At 39.3% G+C, this 19,045-nt stretch overlaps 1 long non-coding RNA gene across 1 annotated transcript in view; it reads left to right on the forward strand.

Annotated features, from left to right (window-relative positions):
* Window positions 1–18,548, forward strand: part of LOC139362224 (uncharacterized) — a 37,442-nt gene extending 18,894 nt beyond the window's left edge. The window contains exon 3 of the long non-coding RNA XR_011620646.1: window positions 18,480–18,548. This is a non-coding gene — a long non-coding RNA (uncharacterized lncRNA). The remainder of the gene's footprint in view (window positions 1–18,479) is intronic.
* The last annotated feature ends 497 nt before the right edge of the window (window positions 18,549–19,045 follow it).

Consider the following 19,045-nt stretch of genomic DNA (forward strand, 5'->3'; position numbering starts at 1 on the left):
GAGTCAAAAGGAAATTCAAAAAAGAGAGAGAGACTGAAAGTCAAAGAGAGAAAGAAAGAAAGCAAGAGAGAGATATACAAGTAGTTAAGGAAAAAAAACAGTGTACTCTATTCCTTTGAAAGCCAAGGTAAATTTAAAACCCATAATTGATAACTAAAGGTATTCTCTGTAACCCTGTAACACCCTAATACCACTTTGTTGTCAGTGTAAACAATGGCGTATCCCAAAAGCACTGAGGCCACTGATAACCAATAGCCTTCCTATCAAAAATCCTTAACCCAGTAACCCATGGATGGCCCAAATGCATTCAATCTATAGCAGCAACTGCTTTGCTAACAGAAGAAAGTAGAAAAATAACTTTTAGAGGAAACCTCATTGTGAACACACCTCACAAGTTCAAAAGCATCCTAAGTAAAAAACAAAGACAAACGAACAAAAAAGGCAAAAAGGTAGCTTACTAACCTAAAAATCTTAAAATATAGGGTTATTCTGTTAAAAAAAAAAAAAAAAAGATGATTTAACATTAACTACTGAAAATTCCCTTAACCCAGCAGGTTTCTTAACAGGGGATCTAAATCCTAATTACCATACAAAGGTCTGACCAGACCTAAGAGAAACTCCCTTCAGGACAGGACAATAGATGGTTCCTCCTGGGTAACTGAAAGGGGGGGAGAAGCCATCTATACCAATTCTAAGTTAATTTGAACTAAACAAGGTCTTATTAATAGCAAAGGATAATTGAAATCCCAAACTTACAAGGTTTTTAACAAAGGTAAAGTTTTGCTAAAGTTAACAGTGTAACATGTATTATAGTAACTTCTAATCTTGTGGCCTTAGACAGTCTAGTCCACAGACGTAAAGGAAGTTTGCTTTGGAAAAGAATGATTATCGTCTTCAAAAAAAGGAAAAAAAAGGTGGGGGCAGAATTTATGTAAAAAGAATGTTATATGGTAAATTCTTGTTCTGAAATAAATTAACTGGTTGTTTAAAGAAAGAAATGTTTGTAATAAGGAAGTTGAGGCATGTCGAGGAATTGTCTGCGAAAGTCGTGAAAAAAACTTATAAAAAAAGAATTTATGCAAGAAATGTTGTATGATTTAAAAGTAATTAGGTCTCCTGAATGTAAAACTATTGAAGAAACAGCTTATGTGCAAGGTGTATAAGGAAAGTAAAACATACCTCTGGTAAAAGGATTATAAGGTGGCATAACAATGTCGATTTTTACCTACATTAAAATGTAAAAAAAAATTTTTTTTGTTTTGAAGGTTTAAGCAAGTTTTGTTTTGTTTTGTTTCTTTTAAGGAGTCTTGCTCTGTCACCCAGGCTAGAATGCAGTGGTGGGATCTTGGCTCACTGCAAGCTCTGTGTCCTGGGTTCACGCCATTCTCCTGCCTCAGCCTCCTGAGTAGCTGGGACTACAGGCACCCGCCACCATGCCTGGCTAATTTTTTTTTTTTTTTTTTGTATTTTTAGTAGAGATGGGGTTTCACCGTGTTAGCCAGGATGGAGTTTAAGCAAGTTTTAAAACATTAATTGTAAAGAAAATTCTGTGTGTAAACATATTAGCTAAAGTTAAATGGGTATCATCCAGTTTTTCTGTGAACTGAACATTAAAATAAAAACACAATGGGTTTTTCTTAAAGCACTAACCTGCTCTTTAACAAAAATTATAAAAGGTTAAAAAGAGTCTATAAAAATCTTACCTTATGGTCCGACATTAAAAATTGAATAAATATGTCTATAAGATTTTATTAAAACTAAGTTTAACATTAATAACACACTAATATAAAGGTGAAATTTAGCTTATCTGGTATAAAAATCATACAGAAAGCACTGTAAAGTATAAAATGGTGTTTGGATTTCTTTGGTCTAAAAACTAATAAAAATAGGTGCTAAAGGAAATTACTCAGTAAAAAGGCATCAATGACTATAAAGTCCACTGCTGATGTCCCCACATTTAAAACAAAAGGTCAATTTCTTAAAAATTATAAACTTGGCTTAGCACATGTACCACCCCTAGAATTTCCGGTAAACCAGCACCAGCTGGTTTAAAGACTGGCAATAAGATTAAAGACTGGGAACTTCCGGATTCTGAAAAACCTCAATTATTAGGCAATATCATATAGCAAGGGTGAGGAAAGACTTCACTGTTCCTGTGGGAAGACTCAGCTGCCTTGGGCAAAAACTGTGTAACAGTACTACAAAACAGCCACCTGGTGAAGTTCAAACCACACGAAAAGAAATCCATTTAGTAAATTTCCAAAGTTGCAAACCATGTGGACCCACCTGGAGTCCCATTGGGACTGGACAGCCCCCACTGGATTATGCCACATATGTGGGCAGAAAGCCTATGCCAAGTTACCTGACCAATGGGCAGGTAGTTGTGTTATTGGCACCATTAAACCATCTTTTTTCCTACTGCCCATAAAAACAGGTGAGCTCCTAGGCTTCCCTGTCTATGCTTCCTGAGAAAAGAGAAGCATAGCTATAGGTGACTGGAAAGATGACGAGTGGCCCCCTAAAAAAATCATACAGTACTATGGGCCTGCCATTTCGGCACAAGATGACTCATGGGGATACCGAGCCCCCATTTATATGCTCAACTGAATCATACAGTTACAAGTTCTCTTAGAAATAATCACTAATAAAACTGGCAGAGCTTTAACTGTTTTAGCCCAAACAGAAACCCAGATTAGAAATGCTATCTATAAAAATAGACTAGCCCTACACTACTTGCTAGCAGCTGAAGGAGGGGTCTGTAAAAAATTTAACCTGACCAATTGCTGTCTGCACATAGATGACCAAGGGCAAGTAGTTGAAGATATAAAGATACAACAAAGCTGCCACATGTGCCCGTGTAGGTGTGGCATGGGTTTAATCCTAGGTCCACGTTTCGAAAATGGTTTCCAGCACTAGGAGAATTTAAGACTCCTATAATAGGAATTATAATAGTAATATTAACCTGCTCGTTGCTTCCATGTGTGCTGCCTTTGCGCCTTCAAGTAATGAAAAGTTACTACCTTAGCACAAGTGTACTATATGAATCACTATCGATCAGTCTTGCAAGAAGACATGGGTAGTAAGGATGAAAGTAAGAACTCCCACTAATGAGTGAGGTTCTCAAAGAGGGGAATAAGGGAGGAGACCACCCCTCATATTGACTTATGACCAATTTCTGCCTCCAAAGAAAGAAGAAGCAAAAACTAAAAGACAGAAATGGAATCCACAGGCAGATATCCTGGTGCCATCCCCTGGGCCTGGTAGTTAAAGATCGACCACTGACCTAACCGGTTATGTTATCTATAGATTCCAGACATTGTGTGGAAAAGCACTGTGAAAATCCCTGTCGTTTTCTGTTCTGTTTACCGGTGCATGCAGCCCCCAGTCATGTACCCCCTGCTTGCTCAATTGATCACAACCCTCTCATATGGACCCCCTTAGAGTTGTAAGCCCTTAAAGGGGATAGGGATTGCTCACTCAAGGAGCTCAGCTTTTGAGACACAAGTCTGAGAAGTTTCTGGCTGAATAAGCAGCTTCCTTCTTTAACCCAGTGTCTGAGTTTTGTCTGTGGCTCGTCCTGCTACAATACTACGAAATGAATATAATAATTTTCCAGTAACTAACTCAAAGAAATAGAGATCTATGAATTACCTGATAAAGAATTCAAAACAACTGTTTGAAGGAAATTCAGCTAGCTACAAAGAAAACAGACACAACTCAACAAAATTGGAAAACAATACATGAACAAAACAGGAAGTTCAACAAAGAGATGAAAATCAAAAGAGTACCAAACAGAAATTCTGGAGCAGAAGAATGTAATGAATAAAGTGACAAATACAATAAATAATGTCAATGACAGTCCTAAGCAAAAGAAATAATCTGTGAACTCGCGAACAGATTGCTTGAAATTTTCCAGTTAGAGGAAAAGAATTGAAAAAGAATGAAAAGGAATGAAGAAAGAATTTATAGAACACAATCAAGAAAGCTAACATATGTATTATGAGAGTTCTAGAAGAAGAAAGAAAGGAGCAGAAAGATTATTTAAAGAAATAATAGCAGAACACTTCCCAAATCTGGAGAGAGATATGATCATCCCGGTAAATGAAGCTCAAAGAAACACAGTGAAATCAAACTGACAAAAAGTGAAGACAAAGAGAATTTTAAAAGCAGCAAGAGAAAAGAGACTCAGTACATACAAAGAACCTGACCCCATAAAACTGACAGATAATTTCTCATCAGAAATCTTGCAGGCCAAGAGACAGTGAAATAATGTATTCAAGGTGCTGAAAGAAAAAAAAACTGTCAAAGAAGAATGCTTTGCCCAGCAAAGATATCCCTCAGGAATGAAAGGGAGGTAAAAACTTTCTTAGACAATAAAAGCTGAGGGAGTTTATCATCACCAGACCTGTCTTACAAGAAATGCTAAGGGGAGTTCTTCAAGTTGAGTTGAAAGGATGCTGATTAGCAACTCAAAAACATCTGAAAGTATAAAACTCACTAGTAAAGGTAAGTATATAGTCAAATTGGAATATTCTAATATTATTATGGCAGTGTATAAATCACTTGTAACTCTAGTATGAAAGTTAAAAGACCACAATATTAAAAATGAGTATAGCTTTAATAAATTTTTAATAGGTAAACAATATAAAAACATGTAAGTTGTGACATTAAAAATAAAGTGGAAGGGGAATCAAAACTGTAGAGTTTTTATATGTTATTATAGTTGTTTCTATCAGCTTAAAATATACTGTTATAAGACTTGTGATGTCAGTTTCATGGTAACCACAAAGCAGAAATCTATAGTAGATACACAAAAAGATAAACAGAAAGGAATCAAAGCATACCACTACAGAAAATTATCAAATCACAAAGAAAGATAGCAAGAGAGGAAGAAAGGTACAAAGAAACTACAAAACAGCAAGAAAATAATTAATGAATGGTAATAGTAAGTCTTTACCTATGAATAAGTACTCGAAGTGTAAATAAATTTTATTTCTCAACCAAAAAACATAGAATGGCTGAATGGATAAAAATACAACACTCAACTACATGCTGCTCACAAGAGGCTCATCCACATACATACGCTGAAACTGTAAAGGAAGGTAAAAAGAAAATTCCATGCAAATGGCAACCAAAAGAGAGCAGGGATAATATTATACTTGTATCAGACAAAATAGACTTTTAGTCAAAAACTGATAAATAACTCAGTAAAGTTGCAGGATACAAAATCAACATACAAAAATCAGTAGCATATTCATATACTGACAATAAAGAATCAAAAAAGAGATACAGATAATGTCCTTAAAATGTCCTGTTAGAAAAAGAGATATTAAAAACAATCCCATTTATAATAGTAACAAAAAGGACAAAATAATTAAGTATAAATTTAACCAAGGAAGTGAACTATATATACTATTGAACTATTTATGAAAACTTTAAAACATTAGTGAAAGAAATTGAAGACAAATAAATGAAAATATATCCCATATCAATGAATTGGAAGAATTAATATTATTAAAATACCCATATTACCCAAAGCAATTATATTAGTCATTTTCTCAGTTCTGTAAAGAACTACCTCAGATTGGATAATTTATAAAGAAAAGAGATTTAATTGACCCACAGCTTTGCATGACTGAGGAGGCCTCAGGAAACTTAAAATCATGGTGGAAGGCAAAAGGGAAGCAAGGCACGTCTTACATGGTAGCAGGAGAGAGACTGAGCAAGGGCAGAAGTGCCACACTTTTAAACCATCACATCTTATGAGAACTCACTATTATAAGAACAGCATGGGGGAAACTGCCCCCATGATCTAATCACCAACCACCAGGTCCCTCCCTAACACATGGGGAATACAATTCGAAATGAGATTTGGGTGGGGACACAGAGTCAAATCATATCATCAATCTACAGATTCAGTGCAATTCCTATCAAAATTCCAAAGGTACTTTTCACAGAAAAAGAAAAAATGATCCTAAAATTAATATGGAATGGCAAAAGATCCTGAGTAGCTCGAGTAATCTTGAGCAAGAACAGAGCTGGAGGCATCACACTCCTTGATTTCAAAGCTATCTTAATCAAAACAATATGATCCTGGCATAAAATCATATATCAATAGAACAGAGAGCCCAAAAATAAACCCACACATATACAGTCAACTGTTTGACAAAGGTGCTGAGAATATGCAATGAAGAAAGGATAGTCTCTTCAATAAACAGTGTTGAGAAACTGGATATCCACATGCAGAAAAATGAAATTGGCCCCTTATCTAACACAAAAATGCAGTAAAAATATATTAAAGACTTAAACCTGACACCTGAAGCTGTAAAACTCCTGGAAGAAAACACAGGAAAAAGTTCCATGATGCTTATCTTGGCAATTTTTGTTGAATATCAGGATACCAAAAGCACAGGCAACAAAAGCAAAAACGGAAATAAGTAAGTGAAACTACATCAAACTAAAAAGTTTCTGTATAAGTTTCTGCAAATGAAATAATCAAAAAATGAAAAGACAACCTCCAAAATGAGAGAAAATATCTGCAAACCATATATACTAGGGATCTCCAACCCCCTAGTACAGGTCTGTGGCCTGTTAAGAACCAGGCCACACAGCAGGAGGTGAGTGGCAGGTGAATGAGCTTTACTGCCTGAGCTCCCCCTCCTGTCAGATCAGTAGTGGCATTAGATTCTCATGGGGTGCAAACCCTATTGTGAACTGTGTACATGCAAGGGATCTAAGTTACATTCTCCTTATGAGAATCTAATGCCTAATTATCTGAGGTGTAACAGTTTCATCCTGAAAAAATTCGAGAAAAAGTTTTCATAGCCCAGTTCATGAAAAAATGGTCTTCCACAAAACTGGTCTCTGGTGCCAAAAAGGTTGGAGACTGCTGATATATATGATAAAGGATTAATACCCAAAAAATATGAGGAACTCATACAACTCAGTAGCAAAAACCAAAAACAAACCCAATAATTCAATTTTAAAATGAATAAAAGATCTTAAGAGATATTTTTCCAAAGAAGACACATAAATGGCCAACAGGTATTTATGAAAAGGTATTCAACATAATATTCAATAATCAGGAAAACCCAAATATAAAAACACAAGCTGTTACCTCACACCTGTTAGTATGGTTATTACCAAAAAGACAAAATAACAAGTGTTGGTGAGGATATGGGCAAAAGGGAACCTTTGTAGACTGATGGTAGAAACGTGAGTTAGTAGAGCCATTATGGAAAACAATGTGGTGTTTTCTCAAACAATTAAAAATAGAACTACCATAGGATGTAGCAATCTCCTTTCTGGGTATACATCCAAGGAAATAAAATACTCCATTGTTAGCTGCAGCACTATTTATAATAGCCAAGATACAGAATCAACCTAAGTGTCCATCAACAGTTGAATGGATTAAAAAAATGTGGTGCACGCATATACAGTGGAACATCATTCAACCTTAAAAAAGAAAGAACTCCTGTCACTTGCAACAAAATGGATGATACTGAGGGACATTATGTTAACTGAGATAAGCCAGGCACAGAAAAACAAATACTGCATCATCTTACTTATATACGGAATCTAAAAAAGTCAAACTCATAGAAGCAGACTGTAGAATGGTGGTTGCCAGGAGCTGTGGGTGGGGGAAATGTGGGAGATGTTGGTCAAGGGGTGCAATCTTAAGTTATAAGATGAATAAATTCTGGAGACCTAATGTACAATATGGTGACTATAGTTAATAATAATGTATTATATACTTGAAATTTGCTAAGAGAGTAGATCTCAAGTCTTCTAACCACACACAAAACTATCTGAAGTGATTTATATATTAATTAGCTTGTGGTAATCCTTGTACCATATATACATATATCAAAACGTTCTGTTGTGCACTTTAAATACATACAATTTTTATTTATATATCTTATCTCCACAAAACTGGAAAATAAAATTGCCAGGCATGAAAGATGCAGAATAATATAACTCATAATGAGGATTTAAATAATCAACCTGTAAATGGACCTGGAGGACCTGGAAATGACATAGATGATTAAATTAGTAGGCAGTGGTATTAAATTATTATAGCAATCACAGATACGTCCAGGAAGTTAGGAAGAAAGCATAAACATGTTAAGGAGAGACATAGAAGTTGTAGAAAAGACTCAAATCAGACTTCTAACGACTTGGAGACTGGGCCATTCAGTGCATCAACTTTGGTGAATTGGTTTTTTAGAAACTGGCTTTTAGAGAACTATAGCTTGGGCTGGGTGCAGTGCTTCACACCTGTAATCCTAGCACTGTGGGAGGCAGAGGGGGCAGATCACTTGAGGTCAAGAGTTCAAGACCACCCTGGCCAACATGGCAAAATGCCATCTCTACTAAAAACACAAAAAATTAGCCAGGCATGGTGGCACACACCTGTAATCCCAGTTACTCAGGAGGCAGGCAGGAAAACTGCTTGAACCGGGGAGGTGGAGGTTGCAGTGAGCTGAAATCATGCCACTACACTCTAGCATGGGTGACAAAGTGAGGCCCTGTCTTAAAAACAAACAAACAAACAAAACAAAAAACTGCATCTTGGACCTGAGACTGATAGTGGGGCTAACATTTCTTCCCTCTTGTGGGAACAGGAGGTGGGAATAAGTGCTCTACTTTGGCAAGCTTACCCTGACAAGTAGGAAAAAGACAATGGACTCCATTTGTGGCTGTGCAGATCCAATAGAACAAGAGCCAGAAGACCAGGCCACAGAGAGACTCATTAATCACATCCAACTGAGAAACATGGACCAATGAATGTCAGGCTCTCACTGAGTTTACAGAAATAGTGATATCTTCCTTCCTGGTACTTCTCGCAAGAGGAAGGTGTGTCTGCAAAGTACATAAAGCTGGGAATGGAAAGTGAAGCTGTCCCATACACTTAACAAGGCATTTTATTGAGAATTCAAACGTGGGTATCATACGGTCCCTCTTCTGTCTCTCACAGTCTAATGGGTTTGCCTTCCTCATTTTCTATTCCTTTCTGTTTTCTTTATAGATTTCCATTCTTCTTACTTGTCTCCCAGTTAACGTAGCACCTGTATGGCACTGGTAACAAGACGCTTCCCTGAGTTTCCTACTGCACACTATACACAACTATCATCAGAGGGGAAGAAACTGACACATATTACCAGAACCTGGCGCAGGACCTCCCTTAGACCCAGGTGACCAGGGCTCCTGCCATGAGATCTGGGCTATAGGGCTCCACTGTAGCTCTCCTCAGGCCTGAAGCTCTACTCACTCACATGGCAAGGTGTCTTTAGGGCCAAGGAAATGTGGCCACTTGGAGTCTCTGCCTGTAGGATCCTAGACCACAACCATTACAATTATGCTTGTGTATCCATACAGGGAAGTATGCACAGGCCTTGAGCATTCATTTATGTCCTTTCCCCAGATCCCTCATATATTAGCAGTAGACCTGTCTGGCAATCCCCAGGTAGCCTAAGAGTGCTCCATATTAATACACATCCCTTCTTGCTATGGGAACCCAATCTTATTTTTCACCAACGTGAAACACTTTCTCTAGGGCCTGGACTGTGTATCAGAACCCATGGTTTAAACTGTTGCTCTGTGTCATGTCTCTGCCTCCCTTGAAGTAATTGTCTATGTGTACAGATGTGCACCTCATAACATTTTGCTAAACAATGGATGGCATATACAAGGGAGGTCTTGTAAGATTATACTATCATAATTTGAATGTACCTTTTCTGTGTTTAGATTTGTTTATACACACAAATCCTTACCATTGTGTTACAATTGCCTACATCATTCAGTACGCAATATGCTGTATAGGTTCGTCACCTAGAAGCAATAAGCCCTACCATTTAGGTTTGTGTAAGTACATTCAATGACAGTCATACAAGGAAATCACCCAACAATACATTTCTTAGAAAGTATCCTCATTGTTAAGTGACACAACTATTTTTGTTTCTAATTTACTCAACCCACTTCATTTGAGTTTTCATTGCCATCGCTCTTCTGAAACAACTCATATAAAGATCACCCATGGCCTCCATTATTCCAAATCCATGTTCTGTCCCATCTTATTTCTGTATTAGTTTTGTATTGTTGCTATAACATATTGCTATACATTAGCAGCTTAAAACAATAAACAATTAAATATCTTACAGTTCTGTGAGGCAGACGTCTGACAGGGGACTCACCAGGCTCAAACCAAGGTGTCTGCGGAGCTATGTTGCTTTCTGGAAATTCCAGGGAAGAATCTTGTTTTTTTGCTCATTCAGATTGTTGACAAAATTTGGTTTCTTGTGGTTGTAGGATTGTTTCATTGTTGGCTATCAGCTAAAGGTCATTCCCAGTCTCTAGAGGTCGTGCTCATTTCTTTGCTCATGGCTCCTTCCTTGATCTTCAAAGCCAGCAATGCTGGGTTGGGTCCATCTCTTGCTTTGAATCTTTCCTACCTCCTCATCAATCACATCTCCCTGACTGACTATTCTGCCTTCTTCCATTTTTCTAGGTCCATGTGATTACATGTGCCCACCAGCATAATCTGGGAAAACCTCTCTATCTCAGAGTTTGTGACATGTGACATCAATTCCTTTTTTTTTTTTTTTTTTTCGAGATGAAGTCTCACTCTGTTGCCCAGGCTGGAGCATGGTGATGCAATCTTAGCTCACTGCAACCTCTGTCTCCTAGGCTCAAGTGATCCTCCCACCTCAGCCTCCTGAGTAGCTGGGACTACAGGCATGCACCACCATGCCCAATTTTTTTTTTAATTTTTATTTTTTGTAGAGACAGGGTTTCATCATGTTGCCCAGGCTGGTCTCTAGCTCCTGGACTCAAGTGATTCTCCCACTTCAGCCTCCCAAAGTGCTGAGATTATAGGAATGAGCCACTGTGCCCGGCCCTGTGACATCAATTTCATCTGCAATTATAACATAGTATTACAGGTAAAACCCTAGGGGATGAAGATCATGGGCCACAATCTTGCCTAACACACCTGGCTTCTTAGAAACATTTAAGATTTTTTTTTCTTGAGATGTTGATTTTTCTTGACTTAAAGGACGTGGTTTGGATGGTTGGTTCTTCTGTCATTTTTGCTGGTTTTGGTGGTTAATACTTTTCAGCTGTCTGTACTGGCAAATGAAAGAATACAAGAACACCAAGGTTGGTTCTCACTCTACTTCTCTATGTGGATAAAGTCATCTCACCTACTTGCATTTTTTAAATACATCTTTATGCTGATGACTTCCAAATTTACATCTCCAACCCTAAGATTAAACACAGCTGAGTCCTTGATATCTACTTTTGGATGTCTAATAAGCATCTCAAATTTAGTATGGCCAAAGTAGAGTCATGATTCATTCACTTCAACCCCACTCACCACAGTCCTCCCCATCTCAGTAAATAGTTACGTGATCCACCCAGTTGATCAGACATCCTATATTTTTCTCCTTTCCTTCTATTCTCAAACCTTCTGCCGAGACAATACATTGCCATGTCCTATTGTCTCTTCCTCTAAAGTATATCCCAAGTGCAACTACATCTTACCTGTTTAATTGCCACCATCTTAGGTTTAGTCACTGATTTAGTCTACTCAGGCTGCTATAACAAAATATCATAGACTGAATAGCTTGTAAACAACAGAAATTTATTTCTCACAGTTCTGGAGGCTGAAAAGTCTAAGATTAAGGCATTGGCAGATTCAATATCTGGTGAGAGCTTGCTTTCTGGTTTACACATGATGCCTTCTTCCCATGGTAGAAAAGGTGATGAATCTCTCAGGCTTTTCTATAAGGGCATTCATGCAGGCTCCATCTGCATGATCTAATGACCTCCCAAAGGCCCCACCTCCTAACACCGACATGTTGGGGATTAGGTTTCATCAAAGGAATTTTGGGGGCACAAAAACATTCAGACCGTAGCTATCACCATCATTTCTCATCTGGATACTTTAATAGCTTCCACTTTTTCATTCTTTCCTCATAGTTGACTCTCCAATGGCAGCTGAAGTGACTTATGGAAAAATAAAACAGATAATATTGCTCCCTTATTTTAAATCCTCCAATGGATTCCAACTGAAATTAGAACAAATCTGAAATCCTTACAATGACCCATTAAATCCAATACTATCTGGCTCCTGCCTCCCTCACTGACCTCCTCTCAGTTTACTTCATCTTGTTCACTACCTCCATTCATTACAACCTTTTTCATATATTTCATGGGTAGAGATGGGGTTTTGCCATGTTGTCCAGGCTGGTCTTGAACTCCTGGCCTCAAGTGATCCTCCCATCTTGGCCTCCCAAAGTGCTGGAATTACAGGAATAAGCCACTGTATGCCACCTATATTTTACACACTCACACTCCTTTTCCTCTTTATACTTGCTTTTTTGTCTGCCTGGAGTTTCTTCCCCAGTTTTTTAAAAAACCTGATTTCATTTTGTCTTAGCTCAATGCCATCTTCTAAGAGAATCCCTCCCTAAAACCACTTTCAATGCAGTCCTTCACACCACCAGCACCTCCAATTACTTTCTATCATACTGCCCTATATTATTTTTATAGCATTCATTGATATATTAAATTATCCTGTTTGTTTATTTACTTGCTTATTGTTTGTTACCCTCTACTAGAATTTAAATGCCATGAGCCCAGGAATCTTCTTTATCTTTTTCATCATTATAGCCTTAGCACCTGGAACTGTGCTTAATATATAATAGGTGCAAAGTAAGTATTTCTTGAATGAATGACTGAAAACATAAGCCTTTCTTTTTTTTTACTTTTTTATTTTTGAAACAAAGTGTCACTCTGTCACCCAGGTTGGAGTACGGTGGCACGATTTCGGCTCACTGCAACCTCTGCCTCTGAGGTTCAAGCGATTCTCCTGCCTCAGCCTGCGGAGTAGCTGGGATTACAGGCATGCACTACCATGCCCGGCTACATTTTGTATTTTCAGTAGAGACGGTTTTGCCATGTTGGCCAGGCTGGTCTCAAACTCCTGATCTCAAGTGATCCCCCGGCCTCTGCCTCCCAAATTGCTGGGATTACAGGTGTGAACCACCACGCCCAGCTGAAAACATAAACCTTTCAAACTCTCTGACAACTCATCCAGAATTTGTTAGGAGGTTATTCAAGTTGAAAACGAAGAAACCAACCCTAGTATTTTAAATTGGGCTTCTTGGGAAGCAGTCTTGGAAACTGAGATTAGCACGCAGAAAGTTTATTGTGAAAGACTCCTGGGATTCACACCAGGGAAGAAAAAGTCAATAAAGCGGTATTGGGCAGAGGATAAAGTTTGGGTGTGATGCAGAGTCTCACTCTGTCACCCAGGTTGGAGTGTAATGGCGCGATCTTGGCTCACCGCAACCTCTGCCTCCCAGGTGCAAGCGATTCTTCTGCCTCAGCTTCCTGAGTAGCTGGGATTACAGGCATGCACCACCACGCCCAGCTAATTTTGTATTTTAAGTAGAGAGAGGGTTTCTCCATGTTGGTCAGGCTGGTCTCAAACTCCAGACCTCAGGTGATCTGTCTACCTCGGCCTCCTAAAATGCTGGGATTACAGGCGTGAGCCACTGTGACTGGCCAATGCAGTTATTTTTAAAAAGCCTAAGCTGATTCCAAAGGGAACTTTAAAGCTGGGATAGCCCTCTCAATTTGGCCCAGATTATGAAGGGAGGGGCCCGGGCATATATTCCCATAATGATCAGTCATTAGACACAGGCTATCCTGGGGAGGGGATGTGTCCTAGAATGAGGTAGCTCTCTCCAGATCAGGAAATTCTTGGAGAGGCTGACAACTGAGGGCTGTCTGCTGACAGCACTCCTTGCAAATGCTAAGGAAATCAGTCCTTCATTCTTGAAGGAGGTCTGGTTGGCACATTCCAGGATCTATTACAGTCCAATCTTTGCATTACCTAGAGCCACTTCTTCTTGCTGCTTCTTCTTCGTTTTATTTTTTCAGATGGAGTTTCACTCTTGATGCTCAGACTGGGCTGGGGTGCAATGGCTCCATCTCAACTCACTGCAACCTCCACCCCTCAGGTTCGAGCAATGTCTCAGCCTCCTGAGTAGCTGGGATTATAGGCACGCACCACCACGGCCAACTAATTTTGTATTTTTAGTAGAGACGGGGTTTCACCGTGTTGGTCAGGCTGGTCTGGAACTCCTGACCTCAGGTGATCCACCCGCCTTGGCCTCCTAAAGTGCTAGGATTACAGGTGTGAGCCACCGTACCTGGCCTAGAGCCACTTCTTTGTATAAGTTTTAGGAACAGCTTCTCCAGAATTCTGGAGCACCTTTTCCCTGGGGAAAGCTAAGAGGATGAAGGTGAGTGAGATCATCCACAGATAGCACCGCTATAGTAGATTTCAGTGCTACAGTTAATACTCATTGTCTTCCTGTACTACTAGCCGTCTATTTGATCCTTAAGCCTGACTAGCACCTCTGCTGGTCCTGGTGGTTTATATGTAAGTATGACCCAGACCATCAACTCCTAAGGATCTGAGTCCCTGGTCAACTATGTCTTTGTCAGGCTGTCGCTGCTACACTTGTCTGCTTACTATCAACATTGCTCAACAGAATACCAAGGTACTCAAATGGATCACCTGGGGGGAAACATGTTTTTCCTTCTCATCCTTATTGTGTATCAGCAGCTTTACCTCCTTCTGGTGATGGGGGCCATTTGCTTCTGCCAGAATGGTAATTCTTCTTCTTGTCCTGGCCTTTTGGTGTGAGAAACTTCAAGAACTCAGGTCACAATCTCTGTGGACGTATTCCTTAAGAACTCGGACTCTTAATTGTTAAAAAACTCAGAGTTTTGGCCAGGCGCAGTGGCGCATGCCTGTAATCCCAGGACATTGGGAGGCTGAGGCGGGTGGATCACAAGGTCAAGAGACAGAGACCATCCTGGCCAACATGGTGAAATCCCATTTCTACTAAAAATACAGAAATTAGCTGGGCATAGTGCCATGTGCCTGTAGTCCCAACTACTCAGGAGGCTGAGGCAGGAGAATCACTTGAACCCAGGAGGTGGAGGTTGCAGTAAGCCAAGATTGCACCATTGCTCTCCAACCTGGCAACAGAGAGGGACTGCGTCTCAAACAAACAAACAAACAAAACAAAAAAACAAAAAACAAACAAACAAAAAAACAAACTTGGAGTTTCAAGAATGGAAAGCACAAATTCCTGAAATGAACCATTGCGAGTGAAGGAAAATAAGTGTACTCTCACTTTTACTCCTTGATTCCTAGACCTATGTATTCTACCTACAGGGGAAATAGCACCATGTAAAGGTCATTCCTTTAGAAAGTGCACTGCATTCTGAGGGATGGTGAGCCATCTCATAAGGCACTGTCTCTGATCTGGTGCTTCTCTCAGGACCAGCTTCTTGCTACGTGATATGAACATTGAATCTCGTGATCATGTTCCTGTTTCTGTGCCTCCTTTAATACTAAATGAGTCACTTTGTCTGACACAATAGCATATGGAATCTCATATTGATGATGGAGGCTGGCTGCTACCAGTAAAATGACATGTAGTTTTTTTGGTTTGATTTTATTTATTTATTTTTTCCAGTGCCTCTTATGTCATGGATGCTCTGATGGGCACTGACATCTGAATAAAGATCTTTACACTTTGTGCTCACTTCCATAAGTTCATTTACTTCCATATGTTCATAGCCCTTGTTGCCCACCAATCTTCCAAGTGTTCACCTTCCAAGACTTTCCAAGACCCTGGCTGAGCTGTATCACACTGCCCATGAGTCCCTGAGTGTCTATTTAACTGCAGGGCCACTTCTCTTTCCACACAAAATGGCTGACCAAGTGGACTTCCTGGAATACTACTTATTGGGAGGATTTCCCCTTGCCACTACCTTTCAGGACTATCCTGAGTGGGGCTGTTGTACAGCCATCATCTATTTCTAGCTTGTACCAATATACCAAGTTGAGCCATTTGTGAATCAAGCTCTTACATCAACTCGTCATTTTAGATCCCCATGTAGTCATGGATGTGAGCTGAGCAGTGATGTGGTGGTAAATATTTAGCAAGTAGCCTTCTGAAAAGGAGAAAAAAAGATCCAATTTGTAGTATTAACTACTTTCCATTCTGTAAGTACTTATGGTGAATTTTAACCTACCAACGTGGCATCAACAGGCTTGCAAGATTCCTGAAAATTTAACAAGAAACTCTTATGAACTGGTACAAACCTGCTCCCGCATATTCTTAGAGCTGGGGAAGACGGGCTGTGTAACAGTGGTGGATGACATGAGCTACCTGCATGCTACCTGCTCACTCGGCTTGCTTGTGCCCTCTGGTTTTATTGATGTTGAATACTAGATGTTCCTCTTCCATCTAGACCCATCCTAATTTATCGCTTGGTGGGTGTGATAGAGCCTAGCTCATGAGAGATAGTTTTGGTGTCTCCATAGTGAGGCACTTGTCTCTATTAGGGCCTAGTTGTATTCCAACATTTATTTTTTGGAAGGTGTATAATTCTCTGTTGCCATGGTATGGCTTTTATGCAGGATCTATGTTGTGATTCTTCCTTTAGGGCTTGTCATAAAATCCACATGTCATCTTTTCACAATACTGATATTCCTCATAGCATAGGGTCTGCTGGATTATGTAGTCCAAGAGGCCAGCTGCTTGCCCTGAAGCTTGAACTTGATGTGGAATCCTTTCCTGCCATGGGCTCCATCAAAAAATAGCAACCATTGTGTCATCCAGTATGTGAGCTGGAAGTGCACTTCTGGGAATACATTGCCTACAGAATCTGAAGAGGCCTACTGAGCACACAATGTGCTTCCATTCTTGTGATGGGAACTACAAGATACAGTAATTTCTCCTTTACTTTGTAGGGGATGTCCTAGCATACCCCAGACAGTCAGACTTTTCAAAATTTACCTATGCAGTGTGCTTCTGAATCTTTAAGGTTTATTTCCATCAAGAGTGCCTGTGAATTATCAAGACCTTCAACCTCCTAGCCACTCTTGTTTATTTGGTCCAACTAACATGATGTCATCAATTTCCTGGACCAGTGTGCTATTTATTCTGCAGCACCTCCAGCTGGTCCATGTCTCTTCAGATTATGTTATGACAGAGGACAGCAGAGTTAACATAGCTCTGGGACAAAGCTGTAAATGAACATTGTTGTGCATTCCAAAGAAACATGAATCATTTCTGATTCTATGTTTTATAGGAATAGAGAAAGAATGGATTTGCCAAATCATTGGCCACATATCATGTACCTGACTCCGTGCTTATTTGTTCTAACACAGATAGATCTAGAACAGAAACTGTAACTGGAGATACTGTTAAAATAATAGGTCAGGTCTGTGATAATCCACTGCCATTTTCCATGATCTGTCTGAATTTTGCAGAGGCCAGATGGTTAATCTAAATGGAGATATAATGGCAACCACAGACTATTTGTCTTTTAGGTCTTTAAGGAGGCAACCATTTTAATATTTTTTCCCAAGATGCTTTATCATGGTAAAATATACACAAATAATAAAATTACCATTTTAACCATTTTTAAATGTACAATTCAGTGGCATCAAGTACATTCACATTGTTGTGTAACTGTCACCACCATCCATCTCCAGAACTTTTTCACTCTTCCCTGACTGAAAATCTGTGCCCATTAAAACGATGCCCCATTCGCCCTTTCTCCTCAGCCCCTGGCAACGACCATTCTACTTTCCGCCTATGAATCTGACTACTTTAGGTAGTTTAAAGAAGTGAACTCATATAATATTTGTTCTTTTGTGTGTAGTTTATTTCACTTAGCATAATGTTTTCAGGATTCATATATGTTGTAGCACAAGCTTGATCAACCTGTACTCCGTGGCCCACATGAGGCCCAGGACAGCTTTGAATGCGGCCCAATACAAATTCGTAAACTTTCTGAAAACATTATGAGATTTGTACATGAACCTTTTTTTTTTTTCCAGCTCACCAGCTATTGTTAGCGTTAGTGCATTTTATGTGTGGCCCAGGGCAATTCTTCTTCTTCCAATGTGGCCCAGGAAAGCCAAAAGATTGGACACCCCTGTTGTAGCATGTGTCAGAATTTCATTCCTTTCTAAGGCTAAATAATACTCCATTTATACCTATATGACATTTTGTTTATTCATTCCACTGCCAGTGGACACTTTGATTGTTTCTACCTTTTGGCTGCTGTAAATAATGCTGCTATAAACATTCTTGTACAAATATCTGTTTTTTGAGTCCTTGCTTTCAATTATCTTGCATATATACCCAAATATAGAATTTCTGGATCACATGGTGCTATGGTTTGAATGCCCCCTCCAAAACTCATGTTGAAATTTAGTTGCCATTGTAACAGTATTTGGAGGTGGGGCCTTTAAGGGGTGTTTAGGTCACGAGGGCATTACCCTCATGAATAAACTAATGCTGTTAGTGCCAAAGTGAGTTACTGTGGGAGTTCAGCCCCTTTTTCTTTCTGTCTCATGCCCTTGCTTCTGCCTTTAGTCTTCCAACGTGGGATGACCCTTGCCAGATGATGATGCCATGTTCTTCAGCTTTCCAGCCTCTAAAACTGTAAGTCAAATAAACTTCTGTTCTTTCTAAATTACCCAATCTGTGATATTCTGTTCTAGCAGCAGAAAATGGACTAAGACATAAGGTAATTCTATTTTTAATATTTGAGGAATCTCTATACTCTACATATTTCCACAGTGGTCAGACCAATTTACATTGCCCCCCAGCAATGCACAGGTTTCCAATTTCTCCACACCCCTTACAACAGTTGCTGATTTCTTTCTTAAAAGAATAATAGGCATCCAATGGGTGTGAAGTGGTTTCTCATTGTGGTTTTGATTTGCATTTCCCTACTGATTAGTGATGTTGAGCATCTTTTTATGTATTTATGGGCCATTTGGATATCTTCTCTGCAGAAATGTCTGTTCAAGTCCTTTGTCCATTTCCAAATCGGGTTTTTTGTTATTTTGTTGCTGAATTGTAGGGGTTCCCCATATATTCTGGATATTAATCCCCTATCAGAGCTATGATTTGTGAATATTTACTCCCATTCTGTA

The sequence above is a fragment of the Macaca nemestrina genome, chromosome 3 (assembly GCF_043159975.1).
Source record: "Macaca nemestrina isolate mMacNem1 chromosome 3, mMacNem.hap1, whole genome shotgun sequence".
NCBI lineage: Eukaryota > Metazoa > Chordata > Mammalia > Primates > Cercopithecidae > Macaca > Macaca nemestrina.